Here is a 27500-nt window from a genome sequence, read left to right on the forward strand (position 1 = left end):
TGGTGACTGTTAAAGTGTAGGTATTGTTGGGTGTATGTAGGTTTGCGGTAAATGTCTGTGATAATGTTATTTTCTTTAATCTTTATCAGTATGTCTAGGAAAGGTAATTCTGTAGAGCTTTATTCTATGGTGAATTTAATTTTTGGGTGTAGGTTCTGAAGTATGGTGTGTAAGTCTGTGATGCCCCCCATGTGGGTTTCCATAGGATGAAGCAGTCATCTAAGTACCTTTTCCATGATTCTACAAACAGTATTTTAGTGCTGTGGCCAAATTTTTGTTATATTTTTTTATATAAGGTTTCTTCTAGGTAGGCTAATGTAAGGGTTGCGTAAGTCGGTGCCATTTTCGTTCCCATTGCTGTACCTAGTGTTTTGATGTAGTTGGTATTGTTGAATTCGAAGGAATTATTATTTAGAATTATGTCTATACTATCGATAATGAATTGCTTTGTGAATCTGGGATGTAGTTTTGTGCGTGTCTGTTGATCCAAAATAGTATTGCTTCTTTTCCTAATTCATGGGGTATATTATTATATAAACTACTAACGTCAAATGTAACTAATAGTGCCCCGTTTTCTACTGTATGTGGTAAGGTAGTAAGAAAATGGATGTCGTCCCTTATGCAGCTCTTAACTTGATCTGTGAAAGGTTGTAATAAGATGTCTATTAATTTGCTAAGTCTGCTTGTCGGACAGGCTTGTCCTGCTATAATGGGTCTAAATGTAAGGTCGCTAGGGTTTGGAGCGCTAATATATTCTGAGTTTTGTGTATCGATGGCAAGTTTTATTGTGCCAGATTTGTGTATTTTAGGCAGTCCGTAGAAGTTGTTGGTCTTTGTAATGAAATTTGTGAAGACATCCTTTTCTTTCTTTTTTAATATTTTGTTGTGTGTTGTACAAAGTTTTATGATTTTTGAGATGGTGGTATTATCTATGTTGGTACTAATGGGTTTATAGTAGTGTTTGTCATCCAGTAATTCTGTAATTTTTGTTTCATAATACGTTCTGTCCATGATTACTACGGCACTGCCTTTGTCTGCTTCTTTTATTATTATGTCAATATTATTACGGATCTTTTCGAGTGCTTGTTTTTGCTTATGTGTGAGGTTGCTTGTGGTTTTGTGTTTTTTTTTGGAGGTTAAGGTCCCAGAGATTTTCGAAGCAGCTGTTTAGTTCTTTTGTGTTGTTCTGTTTATTAGGGAAATATGTTGATTAGTTTTTTACTAAAGAATCATCTTTGTCCTCTTTGTTATCTAGTGTTTCTATTAGTCTAAATTTATGTTCGAATTCTTTAAGGTCCTTTTTTAGTTCTGCTATATTGCTTTTAGGGGTGGGGCAGAATTTGAGGCCCAGCTTCAGTATTTCCATTTCGTTCTTTGATAAGGAGTATGTGGATAAATTGATGATTTTGGGTCTAATTTTTTCTAACCTGGAATTGTTGTTCCCTGGCGGCTTTCTAAAAAATGCTGGGAGTTGTTTGTTTCCTTGTTTCGAGGAGTGGTGTGTTTTAGGGTGGTGTGATGTCTCCTTGTAAAATGAGTGTTGTGTACAATATTGTGAGGGTTCAGTGATAAATGGTTGAATGCGTTGTCGTTATATGTTTTTTGTGTTGGATAGTTGTGTTTCAGTTGGAATTGGTGGTGCTGTTGAGGATACATGCATTGTTGTATAGGGGTGTGTTGTCGGGGTTTGTTGTAGGGAAGGTCTGTTTGTTGAGATTGGTGTTGCATGGGATATTCTGATTGTTCCCGTTGATGAGGGAGGTGTCTTAGGGGTGTGTTTCTTTGTGTGGGATATGAGGGGTGAGAGTTGTAGGTAGTGTTTTGAATTATGTGATGTCTCAGGTAGTTGTGTTGCATTGTGGGGATGTTTTGGTAGGGGTTGTTTAGTAAAGGTATTTTTTCGTTGTTTGTGTTAGCGATGCAGTGTCTGTGGGAATGGGCTTTTGATTGTGTTCGCTGAATTGGGTGGTAATAGTTAGGTTTGTATTGCTTAGGATTGTATATAAGTGGGTATTTTTGTGGAGATGTATTGTGTGGTATGTTGTCCGGTGTGTTGTGTTTGTTAATGGTGCGGGTTCTTGTGTCATTTTGAGGTGTTATTAGTGTGCGTTTTGGCTGGGCCAGTTGTTGGGAATTTGTGTAAGACGTGAATATATTGTGGTTGCTTCTTTCTGTGTAGTTGTATCTGTTGTGTGGATGTGTTTGTGTATGGTGTATGTTTCGTTTCTTACCTTTGTTATGTGATCTCTATGTTTGCGGATATCGTGTAAGAGTGTTCTGTTCCTGGTTGTCCTTGTATGCGTTTGTCGATTGTTTGTTTTTTTTCTTTTTCCGGCAGGTTTTTTAGCCAGGTTATTTTCCGTCCAATGATTTCCCTGGATTTTTCCTCCTCTTTTTTGCATTCAGAATCCCAGAGTTCCAGAGTTCCTTGTTTTTTTTTAATACTTTATTGTCAATTTCTGTGTACTTCTCCGTAGAGTGTACTTTTTTGTCTTCCCGTATGTCGATTTCGGCCTGAAGTTTAGAAATACTTAGGGCTTTTTTAATCTCGAACTTTTCCCAGAGATAACGAAAAAACTTTTTTACGAAAATATCTGAAGAGAGCACACCCTAAGCTCGAAACGCGTTATAAAAATATATTAAAATAAAAATATGATGACAACCTTTAAAAAAAACACACAATTGTTGATGGCTACACTCTTTTAAATATACATTTTTTCTCTCGTTGGAACTACACAACCATCACTTTAAAAAAAAAAAAAATATATATATATATATATATATATATATTATGTGCCCCGAAAAAGTGTACACTACACATCTGAGACTGCCAGTCTTTGTATTTCTTGCTTCTAAATGTTAATGGAATTTTTAGAAAGAGAAAATGTATTGTAACTAAGATAAAAACAGTGGGCAAATCAAAAATTACAATTTAACACAACGCGAAGAGAAAACTCAATAATTAGCACCGCAAAAGTTATCAACACATGTCGAAAACATTAACTGATATGTTGTAGCATACGACTACTATTGATTACAGCATGCAGAGAGTTTGAGTAATCTTTTGCGAAATTATTTCATGTGTCTTGTTTTATTCTATTGTTCCCCAGAAATTCGCTTCAATTCTTGCAGATTTGATGGTGCCCTTATGTGGACTCGTAATTACAATTATCCCTCTAAATTCTCTTTATAATTGAGATGGGGAGATGTATTAGGTCACTGTAGTCTGATTCTAATTTGAGAAACTTTATACTTCCTTTAATGTTTTTCTCCAAGATACTCCCATAAAGTTCATCCATTTTTCCCTTTATTATTTTGACTTTTCCTACATGGCCTGCAAGTAAGCAATCTTAGATCATAATGCGTCCTCCTTCAAAATTTACTGTTGACAAGGTGTTTTTTGGGCTTTTTTCAGTAAATTTATTTCTCTTAACTTTCGTTGTTTTTAGTGCCAAACAAATCAATTTCGGTCTCACTTCATGAAAACACTCTCGAGACTTGCTTGCATATTCAGATGTTTCGGAGCTAATTATTGAGTATTCTCCTCACGTTGTGTTAAAAAAAATTTTTTAAATTATTTTTCACACTTTTCCTATCTTTATTTCAATACATTTTCTATGTTTTTAAAAATCTTCATAACCCTTTTTCAACAGTTTCAAATGCGTATCTTTAGTATTGTGGAATAGTCGGTAAAGTACTGATAAATTCTAGTATCACTATTTAAGAGATTGTATTCCAATCCAAGCTTAGAGAAATTGACAGAAAGAGTTCCGTGTCGATAAAATGCACTGGAACTAAGTATGAAGTAAGTCAATCCATATGTTGTGCGATTAACACTCAGAATGAGACCTGCGGTCAGAAATGTGTACATGATATGAGCTATTAATCTCCATGTAAACTATTCAGAAACGATTATTTTATAATGCAAGTGTATATCAACTAGTGGTGGATACCGTTGAAAAAGCTATATTGTCCTTTTTAAATTTGTTATTTAAACTAAATCTATAAATGAATGTTTATTTTTAAATATTAATAGAATAACACTATGGCAGTTAACTTTTTTATTTATTCTAACAAAATTCTTTTTCGAAATAATAAATATAGCACATAATCACAAGGTCTAACGGAAATAGTTGTGTTTATAAGGTTAATATTTTCAAACTTATATGGATATAGAATTGCAAACACACAGTAAAGTACAAAGGTTTTCTTCTTAATCTATTAAATTAATCTCAAACGTGTGTCTCATAGTGTGTATACATGTGGCTGTGTGAGTGTTTGTGTGAGCGTTTGTGTGTGAGTGGGTGAGTTTTCGTATGTCAGGTAAAACCTTTCTCCTGCGCATCGTAAACGCATTAACTCAGCAAAGTAAGAAAGAGCGATGGCCCGTACAAATACTATCCAAATATTTTTGAAAATAGGGTTTGTTTTTCCTGTAAAATGTCGTTTAATTACAGGGGGTACATAAAGTATATCTTTCTAAACGCTATAAGGCGTCAACGAGTGTTCTCTGAATTAGTTAAAATACAATTTTCCACGTGATGTCATAATGGGGCTATAGTCGAAATGGTTTGGAAGTTTTCTCATGAACATTAGTTTTGAGGTTCGTGCACGCTCACTGTGGACATTTCTTTTCGTTTTGGTTTTGCATTTAAACAGATGTTTTTTTCTTCTGTAGTATGTACTCTTTACCAGCGGATTATTATATTAAAACCTAAAACCTATTCCTTATTTCTAAATTTTATCATTGGTTTATATCAGCTGAGGGTTATTTTTATAAAAAGCAAAAATTCCAGATACGATTATTAAATTATTACCAAATAAAAAATCCCTCTTTTGTATTGTAAAAGTTTAAACATTCTTTAATTCATTACTGCATATAACAATTTTGAGACGCTAAGACAAACGCAAAACATGAAAACAGAAATGAAGCTGACGAATATGAGAGTAAAATGTCTTGACGACTTTTAATGAAATCTTCTAACATTAGGTACAAATGCTCTAAAAGCGTGCATTTTAGTTATTCGGGTCTGCTTTAAGTAGTTTTTATTTTACATTTGTTAATGTTTTTCATAGTTTATAACATTTTGATTTTATTATATTTTGCAATATTTCCCATGCAAACATGGTAATTTCTGGGTTTCTTTTTACTTTAGGTTTCAAGTCTGGTCATGGAACCTAAAGTACATTAAAATATCTGAGAGTCAAAATATTTTTATCAATTAAATATAATATTTTTGCGTCTTTTACAAAGGGACAACGATCTTTACCCTCTTTCATACTTTTTACGACGGGGAAACGACCCCCCCGCGATCATTGCCTTATTTTTTTTACGACCGTGCAATGCAGGGGCCCCTTCGCTAATATTTTCTTCTCTATATGAATAAAATGAAGTCATTTCCCCCCTCTAAGTTTGCCCTTAATAGGATCAAAACTTAAGACATTTCATGTAAATGTAATATGCACACACTCCAGCACATTATATGAGGTGTGTTACAGGTCTATTCCCTCTAAACCTGCTCGATAATCGTACACTCCTATTTTTTCTGGTGAGGTTCACTGCCAAAGCCTGTAGCAATAAATGGAAGTTGTAAACTCTTTTCTCTCTATTTAATTTCTACTTTCCCTGCTCCCAATACACACCGCTGCCTAATCGTTCACAAATGCTTCTTACTGCGGGAAACGCACCACGCCTAAATTATACATTTCTTATTTACAATTTATTTCGAAACATGATTACACTAGAAAAATAATCTCTCCTGTCCTTGCTGATTCCTCTTCTTTTTTTTCTCATTAACATATCTTATATCATTTCCTTTTCCTTTAGTTTCGTTTCTTTTGATGATTTGTTTTTCGTTTCCGTTTTTCCGATTACGACCAAATCAATCTCGATTAGTAACAAATCAATTTAGGAGTACTTTTTTAATATTTACCCGAAAAATACTACATTTCAGAATGTAAACAATGCATTTCTAGATGCCTCTCTAAACGCCTAAGTTTCGGTTTACTGTGTTTCGTATGCTTTCGTTTCGTTTGTTTCATGTTCATATTTTTCCCCATTTCATTGCGATTGTAAACATCGTTACGATATAACTAAACTCACTATGAATTGCAATACCGATGTTGTTTTTATCACAAACAGGGTGTTTCCGTTTTTAGTAATATTTACTTCAATATCTTAGGACTTTACTATACTAATTGTCTTTTAATTATACACAGAAAACTAATAATTATCTCCAAATGCATTTTTACAAGGGGTTCATTTAACTTCAACATCTGGATTGGTTAGCTCGCCATGGACATTTTTTTAAAAATATTTTTCCTCGCGTGTATACACACTTTCTTTCCTTGGGGAAATTTTGTTTTGTCCTTCACCTTAAACTTCCTTTTTCAGTCACCTACATTTATTCGTGTGAAAGGAGCTTAGGAATTTCTGCATAGAATGATACGCCGATTTGGGCAAAATCATCGTTCACATTCCACATGTCGACTTCTATAAATTTCCGGCTATGCTGACACAGTTACGGCTTGTCTTTTCAGAAATCCGTTCTTAACATGGGGTTGTGTAGGGTGTCTATTCCGAGACCCGTTTATTTAGACATGTTTGCATTTAATTAATGAGAATGGACTTGTTTTCCATGGATCATTTTGGGTTATTACAAACAGAAAATCACATGACATATTCATCAGAGTCTAATCTTGGCGAGCGCCATTTGAATTCCGAAACAAAACCAAAAAATTTCTCGTGTGATAATTTATCACACTATAATTGGGCAGACATTTAGCGAAAAATTTGCCTAAAAAACTTATAATTTTAATACGACAATTTCGTGGTGAAAGCAACATTGAACTTTTATAAATTGAAATGCTTGTTTTGTTTTTATTTTTATAACGGGGACGTGTTATTTTTTTAACTGCAATCGTTCAAATGTCAATATTTTCTGTTATTTATTTCATGCTTCGACCTTAACTTTTTTTCACGTGTACGAACACTTATTTCCCCTTTGGACAAATTCAGTTTCGTCCTTTATCTTTAAAGTCCTATAGCATTCACCAAAATTACTTAGTGTGACGAAAGTGTATGCATGTTTTGTCAAACCTAAATATCATTTATGATTAAATGTTATGAATTTTAATAAAACAATTTCGTAATGACACCAACATTTTTTAATTTATTTTTTTTGTCTCGAACATATAAATATTGTGAAACATTTGAAAGGTCAACAAAAAATAAATTTAATTATTGTTTTGTTTTAAATGTTTTGAACAGGGGACTGGGTTGTTTTTTTATTTATTTTTCTAACGGCAACATTTACATTTTGGGTTATTTATTTCATGCTTCGGGCATATTCTAACCAGGATTTGCACAGAAGTTGCGTTCAATAAAATGGCATCTCCAATTTCGGCAATAAAGTGTAGAAGCACCGTGATTCTTTGGATTATATTCATGGGGGCGCATAATTTAAAATAAATAAAACATTGAAACGGAGCTAAATTTAAGTTTCACTTCTATTTTTAGACCAACCGAACAAATAAGAGAGGTTAATTTACTCCGATTGTTATTAGAAGCTGAGCACATATTAAAATTATGTTATTGGTGAATTCTTCGCATTTTGGTTACATTTGTTTGTTGGCAATCGCTGATAGACCACTGCAAAAATAAGAACGCTAATCATGCAGAATTTGACACCACCCCCTGATTCCATTCCTGGTTAGAATTCGACCGGCAATTATCGGAATAAACCGAGCGTTATTTAAATGTTGAAACACTAAATTAACATTTTATTTATTTTTTGCATAATTAATTAATAAATTAATTAATTAATGATGGGATTATTTTAACTGTTTATTTTCTTAACATATGTTGACAAAAATAATTTGTACATGCTCTTGAAAAAGCATTCTCTTCTTTCATTTAAGTATTTACATTGTTCATGTAAAGTATTCATCTTTTTTTATAATAAAAAAAAATCTGTTTTCAAAAAGAAACGTTTACTGCCAATTTTCTTTAATAAAAAATAAGTGCAAGTTTTCCTGAAAAAAAAACCTTTCTCCTAACAATTTATGGGAATATAGGAATCTTTTTTGAGGAAACAAAATTGCAGAAAATATTAAAAGTAAATAAACAATACAAAATTCAATTTTTCTTGCAGAATGTGTTCCATGTTAACAAACTGAGCAACAGCAACTCGTGGCCGGGTACAGCTCAAATTTTAAAAATGCTGACTTGCTGACTAATTATTAAAAAAAACTGTACACAATCTACTGTCTATAAGATAAAATTTTCCAAAATCCCATCGTATTTCACTTAAATTTACAATTTAAACAACATGTAGATGTTAACTATTTAAATGTCGCTTAAACAACTGTATTTAAACAATGTAATTAATTAATTTAATAGTAAAACGATAATATAAGCAATTCAGTTAAGCATAAACTTTAAAACTGGCAACATTGACCAACAACGCAAATGTCAGGACAATATTCTTAAACATACATTTATAGAATTACATAACATTATTTTTTTATTCAATAATTTATATTTAATTTCTTGATTTGCATTTATATCTAAAGTTGTTGTGTTACATCCGTGGTTTTATTTAAACATAAAATAGGTGAATGTGTCTTCCTGGTAAATGTTAAACTCAAAAATTTGCACATGTTAACGATCAACGCTACAGTACGTAATTCGATTTTACTTACTCGATGACTTTTATGAGGTGTTACTTTTATTCACAAGTATACGCCACAACTTCAATAAAAGTCATGTTCGCCCAACTGCATTTATATTGTCCCTTAATCATGCTCGTGTTTTAGATGAACCGCTTAAAGGTCACATGATGTATTAAACATAAGATAAGGAAATATATTTCTGTTATTATTTCTATGTACTTGATGGCGAAATATTATTTAATCTGATATCCTAATAATATGTCCCCATCCATATCTAATTCAATTTCCGTCTATTTTGTTTTAATTATATTTTACGTTCATATATTTTTTATGTAAATCCTTTTTTAAATAAACCTTTTCATGAAAATACCGGCACCTGAATGACTTGATGCTACAAAGACAAACACCGAGTTCTTTACGATAAAAAGGATGGATACATGTTTTATATGTGTTCGGTAATATTAATTGGATTAATAGATTTAGAACTACATTCTCCTTACCTTCACCTGTCGTCAAAAACTATTTAAAGTGGTTAAATTGTTTATTCAATGTGTGTTTTATTTTATTTCCGTTTTTTCTTTACCTAACTAATGCAATTTTGCAAAACAAAAACACAATTAAAATGCGTAGAACCAGTGGCAGTATAACAAACTGTGGTGTTATTTGAATCAGATTTACGCGGGAGAGATTTAAAATCTCTTTCCATCATATATTTGTTTAATTCTCCTTCTTTATTAACACTAAGAAACTAGAAATCGGTCCACAGAAAAAAACTATTGCAATATTGTTTTCAAACATAAGTTTAAAACATGTCTCTTATTTTTAAGTAGGTCTTTTCCTCAGATGTGTCGCTATCCGTGCGATCAAGAAGAAACTTAAATTTAGGCGTGATGCATATTTCGCCAGATGGAATTACATTCGCAACCCCCTTTTTTTCAACATGGAATATACATCGGGAATGTTTTTCTTTCTGCACGTGTGAAAATAAACATCAGATTAACCGACAAAGAAAACACGAAACATTATGCTGAGAAGTTAGAATAATTCTGACAACTGAATAATTTAATCGCCTCATCTTTTAGCCGATGCGGAGGCCTTCATCCATCAAATTCTAAACGTCATGCAACTTTGAAGACAACAAAGAAAAAAGAAAAAGCAATCGTTTATAATCTTAAGGAAAATAGAACTGTTTAAGAATTATAATAGAAAATTCTCATCATAGCAAATTCCAATGAAAATGTTTTCTTTTCACTATCATATTTCGAAACAGAAACAAAAACTTAACTGTCAACTGTAAGTAATTGTGTAATAAGAAACCATTGAAATATACGTATATTTTGTTTAAGTTATGTATCAGATATTTTCCTGACTAACATACTAGCGTTCAATGTTATATAGTTATATATGAGAATAAAAAATATGCGAAGAAAACTGAGTATTACAATTTTAACTAGGTGTCCTTAAAACTGATGATCAACGCATGTGTTTTTCTTTATTTTCATTTATCTGAGAGCGTAGAGTTATTTCAATATTATACCTGTCTTTATTAAATAGGTTTTCTCACATAAAAATGAAGACTTCAAGCCTTTAACGGGGTCTATTTCATAATCATTCCATTTATATACACACGCACACACACATATATATATATATATATATATATATATATATATATATATATATATATATATATATATATATATAATTACTTACGCTTGAAAATACCATGCATTATACAAGGCCACCATTCGCCTATTTATCTTTGGCAGATTTTGGCTGGTGCCTCTGCTACTGGTCTCTCACTTTTCGACAGCGTTCACGGAGTCCTTAACCTGATAGATCATGAATTATAATCTGAGCTTAATCCCCTAAATATTTCAATGTTTCCTCCTGTTTTAAATGTATTTTAATAATGGATGGTCTGATGAACTACAAGCCTCGGCACCCTCTTAAGGAAATAACAATGGCAAACCTGACAACAACCAATGTCCGAAACCTACACAGTAGAGATCACCAAATGTAAGGGTGCCTTCTATTCTAACAGCATTTAGCCTACGATTTATCATTCCCTTTTACGTAAATGTATGTGCCTTTAATGCATGATTGATGCAAGGTCAAAAATTAAAACATGAACCAATAGCTATTACGTTAATCATGAATATACATAATTCCTTCGTCCAACTTTCCTCTCACAAATTCCCTTTTTTTATTGTCAAATTTTGCAGCAATATCTTTCCTGGCTAAAAAAAAACAAATATAATGTTACGCATCGGTTTGAATACCCTATGTACTAAGTCTTATATCTTTAAACAAAGAAACTGACTCAGTTGTTTGGTAGGCAACACTTTTACATAAATATTATATATACACATATATTCAGATATATATATATATATACATTTATATAAATTAATATATATACATATATATATATATTACGCGAATAGTGTTTACTTAACTTTCTACGCAAATATAACGCAAGTATGAATCATGTAGAATATTTGCATTAATGTGATTACATGCAATACATAACTAAAGATGACCATCCCATAAGAAAACTGAAAAATACTAATAGTGAAATAATCCAAATTAATGTTTAAATGTATATGAAAATAAGTTTGATATGTTTTCAGATAAACGCAATTCCAGGACGGTACAACCAAATTTATATTTTCTTTTTAAAATAAAAAAAAAATGATAAAATAAGGGCACCAGATTTATTAAAACCCTTGTCAAATACCGAAGTAATGGGTTTAATAATAACGGTAAACTTATCTTGTGAGTACTCATATTATGAAAAAATAGAACTATGAACTCCTTAACTTCTTGAGCTGTCCCGAAAAATATCAGCTATATCCCAACATATTCTCGATGAAATATATCGCTGCTAGTTTAATGACACGTTCTATATTTCAATGTTAGGATGAGCGCAGACACTTAACTTTTTATTGATTCTTTTTAATCGGTTTTCGGTCAGACATTTGGCACTCAAGAAGTATAAGTTCAGAGAATTGCCATTTGGAAACTATTCAAAACTCCTCCGCCAATTTTGGGTCTAAAGACTTTAAATAATTAGATGCAGGTTCCTTAAAGATGGATCAAACATTCTAACTGGATTGCAAAGGCAATACATGTTAAGGAGTCCAAATTTACGTTACAACTTTTCGTGTAAATATTAGAAATTTATATAAAGTGTATTCAGATTTTAGGGAAGTTTTTACCTGGCTTTGGCTAAAAAAAATGCTGCCAAGGGGGCAATATTCAAAAGATTTAATTTTGAGGTATCTAGCAGATTATTCACCCAATTTTTGGCCAAAAGATTTATAATTTTACTAAAGGGTATTGAGACATAAGAAAAGATTTTAATCAGTTTTGGGGCGGGAATATGGCGGCCAAGAAATGAAAGTTGTAAGAGTGTAACGTGCAGCCTCTAACAAACACATCCGCAAATTTTGGGTTTAAACAATTTAAATTTTGGATGTAGGTGACCTCGACATGATTCCAATTTTTAGTATATAAATAAGTATATATATATTATTGGATATATATATATATATATATATATATATATATATATATATATATATATATATATATATATATATATATATATATATATATAGGAATTGAAAACAAAGATATGAAATATGGACTACGTAATTATGTTGAAAAATGAGATTTGAGTAATAATTAGCGCTTAGGAAAAGACAAAATATTCGATTTTTATGCGAGCTGGAACTACTTCACACTATAGTTGTTTGTGAAATGTCTAATTCCCCGGAAGATAGATGATTCGTTGCGGTTCGCACGCATTGCCGACCAGAAGCCCTGACTTAACGCTTGCGACATTTTCCCTAAGGTTGGGTGAAAGATTATGGCTGCTGTACAATTTAGAAGAACCGGAAGGGCAAGTACGTGACTTCATTTCCCTAGAGTTTCTTTTACACTCCCTTGACGCGATTGTGTTTCGAGTTTACAAGATGGTGAATAATGAATTGTAGCTATATGTCCATGCATTATAATTTCTACGTGTATTCTTTACTTCAGTAAATTAATCGGAAAGAAAGAATTGTATCTTATTTCAACTATAAAATTGCTTTCCAATCCTCAGTTATATATATATATATATATATATATATATATATATATATATATATATATATATATAGATAGATAGATAGATGTAAAGTTGGTTCGTTCTAACCGAATAAAACCATATTTATATGTTACAAATTTATTTGAAATTTTCAGACAACCCATCTTTAGAGTCAAGGTATGTTTTTATGTTATTAAAATAAATTTACCTCGCGAATTATTAAAATATTAAATAAAATAAATATATTTTTAACCGTTACTGCGAATCTGTTCTATTGATAAAACTGAACTTCCCGTTTGATTCATTTCACAGCCACGAATTGACGAAAGATTTCATTTTCTGTTAACTCGATAAGTAAAAAAACAAAAAAACATAATTCATGTGTTTATCTTCCAAATTTTTTAATTTACACATTTTTCTTTATTATATACGGCCAACAAAAAAGTTTTTCGATTGCCTTTTGAGTTTTTTTGTTGCACGGCCAAAAATGGCCGAAAAATAAAGTTGTTGTTTTTTAAAACGAAATTACATTTATTAAAATCCATTATTTCTGAGTAACTTTTTTGCCTGAAAGATAAAGCCCTTACTTTTATCATATAGAAAAAAGAATAATGTAAAACTTTTTCTACTATTTTTAATTAAATTTTAAATGGTGTTTATTCCGAAAGCCGTTTTAACATGAGGAAGTTAGGGTGTTTATAATATGCTGGGGCGATTCGTAAAATTAACGAAGTTTCTATCTATCATTTATTGAAAAAATTGCTTGAAATTTATTTATCTGACAAAAAATAAATAAATTTTGGTACTCCTTGGGCGTTGAGTTCCATTGCGACCAACATAAAAAAATTGTTGCTCCCTTAGTCACCCACCTCACCCGGCACGTAACATATTTTATTTCCTGACGCTGCCGTAACTGAACGATTATTTGTCACATTTACAAAAATTTATTTATTTATTTATTTTGAAAAACGTTTTACTTTTTATGAATATTAAAAGAAAAATGGGTACTCATGCAGAGAGTGATCAATGCTGAAATTATAACGTTATTATTTAAAAAGTAATTCTTAACATGGGGAGGGGAGGGTGTTTTGTACCTATTCTGTACTTGCAATTAAATGAAAAAAACAGGATTAAAAAAATAGCGCGGATCACTCTCTGCAGTAGCACCGAAAAATATTACTAACCATTTATTAATAATTTCTCACTTTTACAAACATATGATTTCACATTTCTTTTTAAATGACGAATTTTATCGACTTTTTTTTTAAATATCCCCCCAAATGGTGTTTATTCCGAAATTCGTTGTTAACATGGAGAGGGTGAGAGGGTGTTTATTCTGAAAGCCGTTCTTAACATTTGTGGAGGTGGACTTAATGTAAAAAAAAATAAATAAACATATTAAAACAAAACTAAATCATGTACTGATAACGTCTCACTTTTACAAATATTTTTTAAATTTACATGCGCGGATGAACAAATTTTTGAATAGTGCGAAAACAAAACGTTTTTGCAATAAACTTCGGGATAATTTTTTTGGTAAATATTTTCATTTAGGTGCACCTCCACAAATTTTTTTTTTTTAAATGACGACTTTTATTGATAAATAAATTTACTTCTCCGCAACTTTTATTGATAAATAAATCTACTTCTCTGCCACGGGCACTGACCCCTCCCTTTTTTTTAAATAGTATTTTCGGGTGGGTATGCTGACAACAAATATCAGTTATTTTTTCAAATAGCCCCCACCCTCCAAACGTGGTGTTTAATCCGGAAGCTGTCCTTAAGATGAGGAGGTTGGGGGGGTGATTCAAAGGTGGACCCAATCTAAAAGAAAACAAAAAAAACAAGTCTTTTTATGCTCACATAAGCAACTATTTTTATTAACTTTTTTTAAAACTTTTTATTCAAAAATTAGTAAATTTAAATGAATAGAATAATAAATCATCAATAAGTGTTTTTTGTTTTGTGTTGAATGAAACTTTTTTTTTTATTACAACAATAATAATGAACCAATTAAAATCGCCCGGCATGCGTTTAAGGGTTACGAAATTATCAATAAATCGTTTAGTTTCTAAGCCAATGTCAGTAAATAAAAAAATGTTACGTGCGCATGCATTAGCCTTGACTAGGGGGGCTAAGGGAGCGACCATTAAATAATTATTACTGCTACCTTGAACAGCACCAGAAGTAACTGGTAAAACCTTTCTAATTAAATTGATTTTGGCAGCCATTGGTAACAAAATGACATAGCCTTAGCCCTTTCTGCATGAGGAATACCTGCGACCTTGCTGCCAAGTAGAAGAATAATTTATTCTACTTTAACACTTTCAATTTTTCAAAAATCTCATGTTCAACATCTCCAAAACATCCAATATTGGGGAAAATATTGCAGAAATGCAAACTTATTGTTTAGGATGAATGCACAATGGTACATTAAATTTACTTCTCCGCAACTTTTATTGATAACTAAATCTACTTCTCTGCACGGGCACTCAACCCCTCCTTTTTTTTAATAGTATTTTCGGGGGGGAGGGGGTTATGCTGACAACAAATATCAGTTAAAGTTAAAAATTGCCCCCTCCCCTCCAAAAGTGGTCTTTATTCCGGAAGCTGCTCTTAAGATGGGGAGGTTGGGGGAAGGTGATTCCAAGGTGGACATCATCTAAAAAAAAACAAAAAAAGCAAGTTTTTTTATGCGCACATAAGCAACTATTTTTTTTTACTTTTTTATTTAAATATTAGTAAATTTCAATGAATAGAATAATAAATAATTTATCATCAATATGTATTTTTGGTTTTGTGTTGAATGAAACTTTTTTTCCATTACAACAATAATGAACCATCGGGATAAGATCGAAGTGTAGTATCTGTTCTTCAGATGCTGCACTTCTATTTCTTGTTCTCTTTCGTTGGAGGAGAAATCGTTAACGACTGAGACAATTTTTATTTTTGTACCTTTTCTCCACGTTTAAAAACGACCCTGGTGTCTAACTCTGTCCCGTGGGGAAGCATAGTAAATAGGTACAACAATAATGAACCAATTTAAATCGTCCGGCATGCGTTTAAGGGTTATGGAATTATCAATAAATCGTTTAGTTTCTAAGCCAACGTCAGTAAATTAAAAACAAAGTTACGTGCGCATGCATTAGCCTTGACTAGTGAGGGTTTAAGGGAGCGACCATCAAATACTTATGCTGGTCGCTATGGAACTCAACATACAGGGAGTACCTAAAGTGGTAATTATGTACTCATGTTATCGCGCTATTTTTTAAAAAATTATTTCCATATTAAATTCAAATTTTACAACATGTTTTTCTTTTATTAATTTGTTAAGTGAAAGTACAGATAACCCGGTCGGTTTCTAATGTGAGGAAAATCTAGCCCCCCCCCAAAGGGGTACTCTGGATAACACCAACACATAAAAATTGCCTCAGTCTCGAAAGATTTCTTCTCTACTGAACGAGGAAACAAACGGTGAAGTGTAGTTCACCTTCTGTTTCTCTCCCCCTCTCTCTCTTCCTCTCTTAATATCTCTCTATCCATCTCTCCCTTTCCCTCTCTCAATCTATCTTTCTGTCTATATCACCCTCTCCATCTCTCTTTGAGCCCCTTTCTCTCTCTAACTCCCTCTATCTCTCTCCTTTCCTTTGTCTCATCCCTCTCTGTTTCTAACTCTCCCCCTCTCTCTGTTTATCTATCAATCCCTTTATCTCTCTATCTCCTTCTATTTCTCTATTTTCCTCTCACTTTCTCTTTTCTATCTATATATCTTCCTCTCTTTCTGTCCATCTCTAATCTCTCATCCTATTTTATTCTCCTAAATTAATTACAGTGAATAAGGCATTGTCAAACATGGATAAATCCTATTTTAGTCACCTAATATACTGATTGTGAGAATAGGAGTTATTTGGAAATTACTGCTACCTTGAACGGCACAAGAAGTAACTGGTAAAACCTTTCTAATTAAATTGATTTTGGCAGCCATTTGGTAACAAAATGACATACCCTTAGCCCTTTCTGCATGAGGAATACCTGCGACCTTGCTGCCAAGTAGAAGAATAATTTATTCTACATTAACACATTCGATTTTTCAAAAATCTCATGTTCGGCATCTCCAAAACATATAATATGGGGGAAAATATTGCAACAATGCAAACTTATTGTTTAGAATGAATGCACAATGGTACGCAACAAAATCTATTGAGGATCTTGGTCGATACTTGCAAGATTTGCGTGGCAATATCAGACCATTTGGGAATGCAGTAATATTGCTTGCAGGAGATTTCAGACAAATGTTACCTGTTATTCTTCAATCAACACCAGCAGATGAAATGAATGCTTGCCTCAAATACTATTCTTTTTTGCTCCATGTGAAGACATTAAACTTAAATCAAAATATGCATATCCAGTTGCAGACTGTTCGATCCGCACAAAAACTTTTGCATCACTTGTGGGAAATTGGGTACGAAAATGTGCCAGCTTATCAGAATTAAGGGCAAAATTCTTTGAATTTTAACTTCTGTAATTTCTGTAATTTTATTTCATCAAAAGAATAGTTACTTGAAAATGTTTTTTCAGATATTCAAATTATAAGAATTCCATTTGATTAAGTGAATGAGATATTCTTGCAGGTCAATACAAAGATTCCCATGAACTTAACGCTATTATTTAATATAAAATTCCAAGTGAGGTAGTCAAATACACTGTTGTGAAAGCAGATACAGTGGTTAATTATCCAACAGCTATATTTTCCAGGGATGCCACCACATGTGATGCACCTGAAATTTGGTGTACTAATTATCATGTTGTGCAATATAAACCAATCCAAGCTTTGCAATGGCACATAGCTTGCAGTAAAAAAAAAATTAACAAACAATATCAAAGAAACAACAATCTTAACAGGATCTTTCACAGATGAATATATCTTCATTTCAGATGTTCCTATGATTCCACCGGATACATCATTACACTTTAAGAAATTGAACTTTCCAATTTTATTGTCATTTGCAATAACCATCAAAAAAGCACAGGGAACAATCTTTACAATTGTGGGCCTTACAGTTACACACTGACTGTTTTTTCACATTGACAATTTATATTACGTATTCAAGAGTCACCAAACCGGAAAATCTCAATATCAGCTAAGAAAATGGAGCAACAAAAACTGTGTACCCATGCAAAATGGAAAATTAAACCTATAAGAAACATGCTTTTTCTCGTTTTGGAACTTTTTCCATTGCGCCAATTTGAGCCACAGCAACGCGTGGTAGGGTACAGCTAGTATATATATATATATATATATATATATATATATATATATATATATATATATATATATATATATATATATATATATAGGAATAAAAAGGAAAAACATTACAGAGTAAAAACAAAAATAAAATCAACGTTTCGTCCCTATTTAAGGGGGCATCATCAGGATTTCTAGGCGAGGATGTACAGGACGACGGTTATATATCACATGCGAAAGAGGAGAAGTTCAGTTCTCCTTCTGTTCTGGAGAGAAAAAATTCATGATTAAAAGAGAATGTATATCTAGTGTGTGTGGAGGGGGTCGGTTTATATACATATATGCATTTTTTTATCAACCAGGATCAATTAATGTTTTTTTCATTTATTATTATATTACCTATGATTGGGGCTACATTATAAAATCATTTTCTTTGTTTGATAGGGTTAATGTTTGAAATTAAAGCAGATTCAATAAGTCTCTGTTTTGCTCTATCTGGGATGGATGTTAAGATTTTTGCACGTCCAAAGCCGAAAGAGTGGCCATGCTCGACACAGTGGGAAAAGAGTGCATTTAAGGAGTTGGCATTTCTTATGTACCTTTTATGTTCGATTAGTCTGATTTCCTAATTTCGCTGTGTCTCACCTATGTATGATTTTTTGCAGTCAATACATGGGATGGCGTAAATACCGGCTTTGGAAGTGGAGATTTCAGCGGAATGCTTGCTAGTTTTTAAAGTTCGCTTTATAATTAAGTAAGTTGTTTGTCCTGTTTGTATGTTTAGATTATAAAGAATATTGCAAATTGTGTCGTTGTTTGTGTGGGTAGGTATAAGAAGATGTCTATTAAGTAGTGGTGTATCTGGTGTGTTCTGCTTTTGTTTGTCTATGTTTGAGTATATTTTGATGGCGTTTTTCTTTGTTTTAGAGAAAAGGTAAGTTTGGTATTGTAAAGTTTTAGTGATTCGGTGATATGTGTGATTTCATTTTAAAGATATTGAGGGCTGCAGATTCTAAGGGCACGTAAGAAAAAACCGATGATCATGCCCGTTTTAATTTTATCACTATGGTGCGAGTAATAGTGTATATAATCATTTTTGTGTGTACTTTTTCGATGTACTGTAATCATAAGATCGTTTTCAGATCTTCTGATGAGCACATCAAGAAAGGGTAGGGAGTTGTTATGTTCGGATTTATATGTGAATTTTATGGAGGGTTCGACTGAGTTGAGTTTATTTTTTAATTCTTATGTGTGTATTTGCGGGGAGAAAAATGAGGATATCGTCAATGTATCGAAAATTAGTTGTGTTTGCATGTATTCCTAATTTAAAAGAGCTAGTTTCTAAGAATTCTAAGAATAAGCAAGCGAGTACCCCACTGAGGGGGTTTCACCACTGAGGGGTAAGAAAAAAAATGTAAGGAAAAATTCAAGATTGCGCCCGACTCTCTCTTTAACACGGTAAGATATCCTAAACACGGCACAAGAAGCAACAGCCACACGATTCCCCAGCCAACTCAATCGCCACTCGCTCACGTCTTTCCCCTCACCCGCTTTTATCGTCGTTCTAGGCCGGCTAAATTTGCATATTCCGAGAATTCGTGTGACTTTGCGAGACATCATACTTTACAAAAGACGGCGGTCGCCATCTTGGTCCTTCTTTTCTATTTTTGGTCGGTAACGCTGAGCTGGTCTCGAGGTAAGTCTTTTTCCCCTCATCCGTCTCTCCCACGTACCCACACAACACGCAAACACGCGGGCGCTTATCTCCTGGATGCACGTTACACTCCCCCCTGATATGATGATCACATAGAGAGCACTGGGGGGTGGCCTTTTAGTGCGTGTGCTTCTGCGAAGAGGTACATTCACTGTTTCAGATTCGGGCTCTGGATCTGGTTCCGCCTCATCAGATGAAGTATCGCTATCAGTCTCTGGAAGGGGCTCACTGAATCCGTGCATCGGCAGCTCATCGCTAGACACTTCACTGCTTTCTTCTGTAGGTGTGTGACGCACCTCGGTAGCTGGGCGAAGATCTCGCACATGTCGTGGGGTTCCATCGACCAAAACAGACTGCTGGCTAATCACTCCAAATATGTGTCCTCGCTTAAACTTGTCGGTGCACCGATTTCCTGGAGGCCGCACCCACACTGGATCTCCCACTTCATATCTGTTATATGTTCCCTTGTCGGTTGGCTGCGTAGTGTTGATTCCCTTCACTCCGACTCGGTACGTGTAAATAGCATTCGCAGGTGCGGTTGAAGGGGACGTCCCGTCCTTTGGCGTAATGTTGTACCAATATGTTGCTTCCGCAATAGTACATCGCTTCCTGGCAGCAATTCTCTTGATGCTGCGATGGCTTCTTTCAGCAATGCCATTTCCTGATGGCACATGCGCACATCGCAACCGTAGACGGACGCCCCACTCATCTAACAACTGCCGGACTTGCTGGCTACAAAACGCTGCATCATTGTCAGTCAGGAGCTCTTCCGGCGCACCTCGCTCAAAAAAATGGATGATAGGTGGCGAACAACATTTGCTGAATCCTGTCTGGTCATCTGCCGCCACACCGCAAATCTCGTAGGCCCGCAATCAATGAGAGTTAGAAAGGGCTTGCCACTGTAATGGGTAATATCTATGGCCAGCCGCTGCCACACACTCTCAACTTCCAAGCGACCCTTCTGCCATCGCTCTGGTGCAGGATCAATAGACTGGCAAGCCTCACAATTTCTGACGATCTGTCTGACATCCATCTTGGTCACTGCTGGGTATGCACGCCTCACAAAATAAAGGGTCCTCTTGATACCCGGATGTCCGCTCTGTGCATGAATTTTTTGTATTTGACAGGGGTCGATTGCAACTGCACAAGATCGAGCAGTAATCTCCATTCCCATCTTCGCGGCTTCATACCATTTGTGAGGTACACGGGTCAATTGGTCAGCACGATTACAATGTGATGGCACCAGAGTGACGCTCAGTGATAGCCCATGCTCAGATGCCAGGTTTTTTAGCGTGTCTAGCCTTCTCCGTATTAACATTTCGCTTGCTGCCATGGTACGGATTCGTGTCCGTCCTGAAAGTGTGTCAGACACCCAGTGGTAGACACAGAGAGAATCTGTGTGCAAGGTCAACTTCTTAGACTGCCACTGCAGGGCCAGATTTACCCCCTTTACAACAGCGTCCAGCTCTGCCAGGTTGATATGCTGAGAATCTGTTACGGGCCGCAGCCAACACGCATCCTCGAACACGTTTCCTCCTTGCTCCAACGATACTCCCAATGCCAAAGAACTGGCATCAACTCACACACCTACGTTGTCTCCGTTAACACACCACCGCCAACACGTAGGGTCCTTCTTGTTCACTCTCTCCAGTGTCTCTTTAATCATCAGAGTTAGTAGGACATCATCGGATATGTCATCCCAACCCGTGGTTGTTAAATTTGCTCTGCGTTTAATCACACCAACAGCTGCGCGGAGCCAGCCACAGACCGGTAAGTGACCAACAAGTTTTCCACACCAAGAAAAAACGGTCCGCCTTGTAACGAGGTTGGGGATGCTTGGAATTTCACTGCCACGCCTCCATTGTAGGGTGCCATCCTCTTCATAAACATCCAATCCCAATACACGTGCTCCTTCCCTTAAACGTTCGGGATTCTTGCATTCCAGACCAAACTGAGCCAACTTTTCTTTGACATACGACGCAGACTGTACATCTTCATTGACGTATACGTCATCAATTTAAGCTGACGTTGAGTCCCTCATGGGCTTTTCTTGGGACAATACTGTGTTGACAATAGTCTTCATGATCTGTGGTGCCACATTTAGGCCGAAGCCAAGGCGTGTAAGGCAGTACCTCTGCCCCTGGAACCAAACTGTCTGGAACGGCCACAACGTCTCATCAACTCGCACCTGTAAATAGGCTTTTCGTAAATCCAATATTGAGACATTAGTGCCTTTCTGACGCCATTCCCTCAACTTACTGGCGCATACGTCAGCATCGGCAGTGTAGGTTTCAATATGCTTGTTAAGCTCCCTATAGTCCAGCACGGGCCGTACTTTCGACTTGTTATGCTGGACTACTGCCATCAAGGGTATTAGACCCTTCGGAGGGCCAAGCTTGTCCTCAGGGTAGGGGATTAACCAGCCATCTTGGATCCACGCCTTTAGTTCCCTTTCGTATTCTGCTCGCGCCTCACTGGGTATAGGGTACTCTGCAACCCCATTCTTGAGTTTAGTCGGTTCCATTCCCTCGGTCCACTTCCAAGATGCAATCCAGGCCCTCTTGCGCGAGTCGTAGTCCACTGTAAAATCCGGCCGATCGATATGGAGCGCTGCACACACTGGGGCCTCTAAGAATCGCACCTTTCCATCCCGATGAATTGCGACTCCCCCCAGCGCCTTGATGGTATCGTATCCGAGCAACAGGTACAAACCCCAGGAGATTTCCTTGGGTCACGAGCACATTGATCTTAGTGGCTGCACCGGTGTCCGTGTAGATCTTGACAGTTCCAGCTCCACAGCATGTCTGGGTCTCGCCTCCTATCGTGGTGACTTTGATCTTCCTCTTAGTCCAACTTGGACACAGCCTGGTGCTTACTATATTATGCGAACAGCCTGAGTCGAGAAGTGCTGAGCAGGGTATCCTGTTTACGTAGACGGTTATTACTGGTTGCGCCTTGTTCAAATTTTGCTCGGGGAGCAGGGCGGCGCTGACGTCCTTTCCCCTGATACGTTTCCCGCACAGTTTTGGGGTAGATGCCCCAAACCGCCACACTTAAAACAGCGCACACGCCCCCTGTTGGTGCAATTCCTTGCAAAATGTCCGCGTCGGCCGCAGCGAAAACATTTCCCATTGCTTGCAGGGTTCTGATTCGGAATCTCCCGAGCGCCAATCTGGTCTGTCTGTGTCGCCATCACAACTGGTTCCCCCAGGTCCTCCTCATCTTTGATGATGGCTCGAGCACGTTCCATCAAGTGTTCCATGGTCGTTGTTGAAACGCTGGTTGAGGCTCTCAGTAGCTGCTTCACCCGAGTGGGAAGGCCCGCCACAAACGCGTACGCGAGCGTCCGCTCCGACACCCCTCCACCGAACAGAACTGCGAGTTTCTTTAACTCAGCGAAGAAAACGTCCACGCTTTCCTCCGGTAGAAGTTTTCGGGAAGCAAATTTTTCATAGGCCGTACAAGGATCCATGGCAAATGCCTTGTACAGCGCAGCTTTAATTGCGGTGACATCTCCCTTTTCGGCAGCACTGAGTTGCTGATATACACTCAAGGCACCCCCAGCCAATCTCAGGGGAATTACAGTGTGTACTCTTTTCACCTCACAAAGGTCGCACGTCAGCTCGACCCTTTCAACCCAGTCGACGATGGACGTGGACCCGTCAAACTCGGGTATGAGCTTTAAGTCAAATTTCGACTCGGTCATAGTCCTAGAGGCCAAATGGCCGAAATAGCTTGTAAGAAAAAAATGTAAGGAAAAATTCAAGATGGCGCCCGACTCTCTCTTTAACACGGTAAGATATCCTCAACACGGCACAAGAAGCAACAGCCACACGATTCCCCATCCAACTCAATCGTCACTCGCTCACGTCTTTCCCCTCAACCGCTTTTATCGTCGTTCTAGGCCGGCTAAATTTGCATATTCCGAGAATTCGTGTGACTTTGCGAGACATCATACTTTACAAAAGACGGCGGTCGCCATCTTGGTCCTTCTTTTCTATTTTTGGTCGGTAACGCTGAGTTGGTCTCGAGGTAAGTCTTTTTCCCCTCATCCGTCTCTCCCACGTACCCACACAACACGCAAACACGCGGGCGTTTATCTCCTGGATGCACGTTACATGGGGAGTCTGAATTTTTGTTTGTAAAAATAGTTATTAAATTGAAAGTGGGTAATGTTTGTGATAAGTTTAATTATTTCTATTAATGTTTTCGGGGAGAAAGGTAGATCAATTATCATTTTGTTTAGATGTTTTAGAAGTAACGTAAGACATTTTTAATTGGGACATTGGTGTATAGAGATGTCCAAACTGTGCATTGTTTTATTTTGCATATTGATGTTTTGTTTCTATTTAGTAGGTCTCCAGAATTTTTAATATGAGCAGTACTAATGGTGCCCATTAGTGGGGTTAAAATTTGGGAGATTACTCGTGCTACCTTCTGTGTGACACTTCCGATGTTCGAAATTATTGGTCGCATGGGGATATTTTGTTTATGAGTTTTGGGGAGGCCATGTGGGGATAACGGGGTGATATTCGATATAAGATGCCCATTTTTATCATTTTCTATAAGTTTTTATAGGGATTTGTTGAAGGTTTCAATATCTTTTTGTATGGAATTTAAGTTTGTAGGAGCATATATATCTGTGTCGGATAGTAGTGTGTGCATTTTTCTACGTATGAATTTCTGTCCATAATCACTATGTCGCCGCCTTTTTCTGCCTGTGAAATTATAATATCTTTATTTTTTTCTAGATGTTTTAAAGTATATGTGTATCTTTTCGGTACTGTTGATTCCTGAGGTAAGGTAGTCGTTAATGAAGTGATTCCTTGAATGCAACCTTTAGTAAAGTCGGAATCGTCATGCCTGTAGATTTTTAGAGTTATATTAGTAGTGGCGAATTTTAAGCCAACACTGATGGAGTCAGTTTCAATATCTGAGAGAGGTTTTGAGATGAGGTTTGAAATTAGGTCTGGCCGTCCGAGGGTTTTCCATTTGCTATTTTTGATTAGTTGAGAAAGCTTATTTTTCTTATTATATGTATACAACCCGACCCCCCTCCACACACACTAGATATAAATTCTCTTTCCATCATGATTTTTTTCTCTCCAGAACAGAAAGATAACTGAACTTCTCCTCTATCGCATGTGATATATGACCGTCTTCCTGTACATCTTCGCCTAGAAATCGTGATGATGTCCCCTGAAATAGGCATGAAACGTTGATTTTATTTTTGTTTTTACTCTTTTAGGTTTTTCCTTTTTATTCACATAACGTCTAAAGCATCGTTTATGTCTTGCTGTATTTTATTCATATATATATATATATATATATATATATATACGTATATATATATACGTATATATATTAATTAATTGAAGGTTAACAGTTTCATATGGTCGCTAAAAATAGCCATATGTTTCGGTCAATGAGACTTCCTTAGGCGACGCGGAACACGTGGAATTAAGTATGTATATAAATATCGTTGTAAATATGACTGCCGAGACTGCAGAAAAAAAAAACAATATATGCAAACTGATTGTTCATGTCATATCAATTGAAAAATATAAATTTTTCGATATGCATACATGCATGATTATGTGTACATATTTGTGGATGCGTCTGTTAGTGTACGAATGCGTATAGTCATGTGTGTATATGTTGAGATGTATTTTAACAAATATCCGTGTTCACTCCGTATGCATATTTATTCAGAATAGGTTTCTTGTTTGGACTCTTTCTTCATCCCTTTTTCATCAATAATTCAACTATTTACATCTTCTTTTCATATCCAATGACGCTATAACCACGCTGGCCTCATTTTTCTTCGTTGCTTTTTTTTTTCCTTTTTCTGTTTTCTTGTCATAAGTGTTGCCGTCCCTATTCGCTTCCAATTTATGAATTCTAAAATGTCACTTATCCCTCAACTTCCTTTCTCTTGAATATCCATTCGTGGACCAGGCTTTTTTAGTAGAAAACCCACTTTATTACATCGTCTGACGAGGAAAATTTGTTGTCCTGATAGACAACATGTCTAAAACTTTAGCATGTTTAGTGTAGCGATTATGTAATATTTGTTTATATAAATAAAAATAATATATACGTAAATATAAATATATATATATATATATATATATATATATATATATATATATATATATATATATTACATTGGGGCGACCATTTATCAAGGCCCGAAAGCAACTCAGGGATAAGGGTCATTGCGTGTACAGTAATCGATGAGATAGTATTGTAGTAATCATTAGTATTGGGGGTTTTGATAGAGTGTCTTACTTAAGGGGGCGCTTTGTCAGGAGTTTTTTTATGTTGGACTTGAAGACGTCAAAGTTGTAGTCAGGTGGGAGAGTTTTACTAGCGTGCAGTTCTAAGAAAGAAGCTTTTCTCATGGAATCTACGTTTGGATTTAGGCACAGATAAAGAGTGGGGAAAATTATTGACAGTAGTTTCAGCCAGACGGGTGTTTCTCGTGAAAAGTTTGGCGAGGGGGGGCGAGGCATTAGAGCTCAGACGAGCACCTGACATGGAAATAACGATAAAACAAAGACAGACGCGCAACTTCGCTTCTGTGGGAAACCATATTGCATGTCAAGGTTGTTTCTGTTGAGGTGGTTGACTACTTCTTTATTTAATATGGATTCCAACAACTTACTCATGGTACACAGGAGACTTATTCGTCTGTACTGAGAGGGAGATGACTTATCACCTGAATTCTTAAATACGGGGCATACCGATGAGGTTTTCCAGGGTGTTGGAATGCACTTCTCTTTAAGGCAATGCTTAAACACTTTCGTAAGTATGGGAGCAAGTTCTGATTGAAGCTTTTTTAACACTATAATTGGGATGCCGTCAGGGACAGTTGCTTTACTGAAATCAAGGTTCTTGATTAGCTTGGCGATCTCATGCACAGCTTTTTGTATGTTACCTAGCGTGTTCTGTGTTATAGGAGGAAATATGGGGAGTTGATGGCCTTCATCGCATGGGTAGAATTAGCTGCAAGGTTCTTTGCAAATAGTCTGGCCTTGTCTGATGCTGACGAGATGATCTCAGGTCCATTGATGATAGTTGGGATAAAGCGCACACATCTGTTCAAGATCCTGTTTGCTAATTGCCAGAACTGGTTAGAATCAAGCCGCTGCTCAGCTACTTTAGATTTAACAGACTGAGCATATAGCTCTCTTGCATGTTTTATTACTCTTTTACAGTGGTTGCTGGCAGTCCTGAAAGTAGCTTCAGTCTCAGTACATCTATTACGTTTGTAGCTATGGAAAAGGTGATTTCTGTGCGTTATGGCAGCAGCACATTCAGGGGAGAACCATTGCTGGTTGTTAGGTTTTTGTTGGAATTTTTAGATGGTATGAATCAGTCTATGTCTACAATTAACCATTCGGTCAGATCTGATACTATAGATGTCACATTCTTTTTTAAACATGGAATACAGAGGTAAATCATATATGAATGCACGGAAGCTATCCCAGTCAGCCATAGAATATCGGTATACAGTACGGTGCAGAGGTACGTCTGAAGACTTATTACATTTCGTTTTTATCTTAACTGATACAACAGCGTGGTCAGAGGATCCCAGAGGAGATAGAACGGAACATGAACACAACTCTGGGGAAGTTGTGAGAAAAAGGTCTAGAAGTTTTGCATATTGACCGGGTGTATTGGGCGCACGGGTTGGTTCGTGAATAATCTGAGTTAGGTCATAAGCAATGTCAAAATCATGAGAAAACTTACCCTCGCCCTCGGTT

The sequence above is a fragment of the Euprymna scolopes genome, chromosome 8 (assembly GCF_053919585.1).
Source record: "Euprymna scolopes isolate OS-2025 chromosome 8, ASM5391958v1, whole genome shotgun sequence".
In the NCBI taxonomy this organism is placed as follows: Eukaryota; Metazoa; Mollusca; class Cephalopoda; order Sepiida; family Sepiolidae; genus Euprymna; species Euprymna scolopes.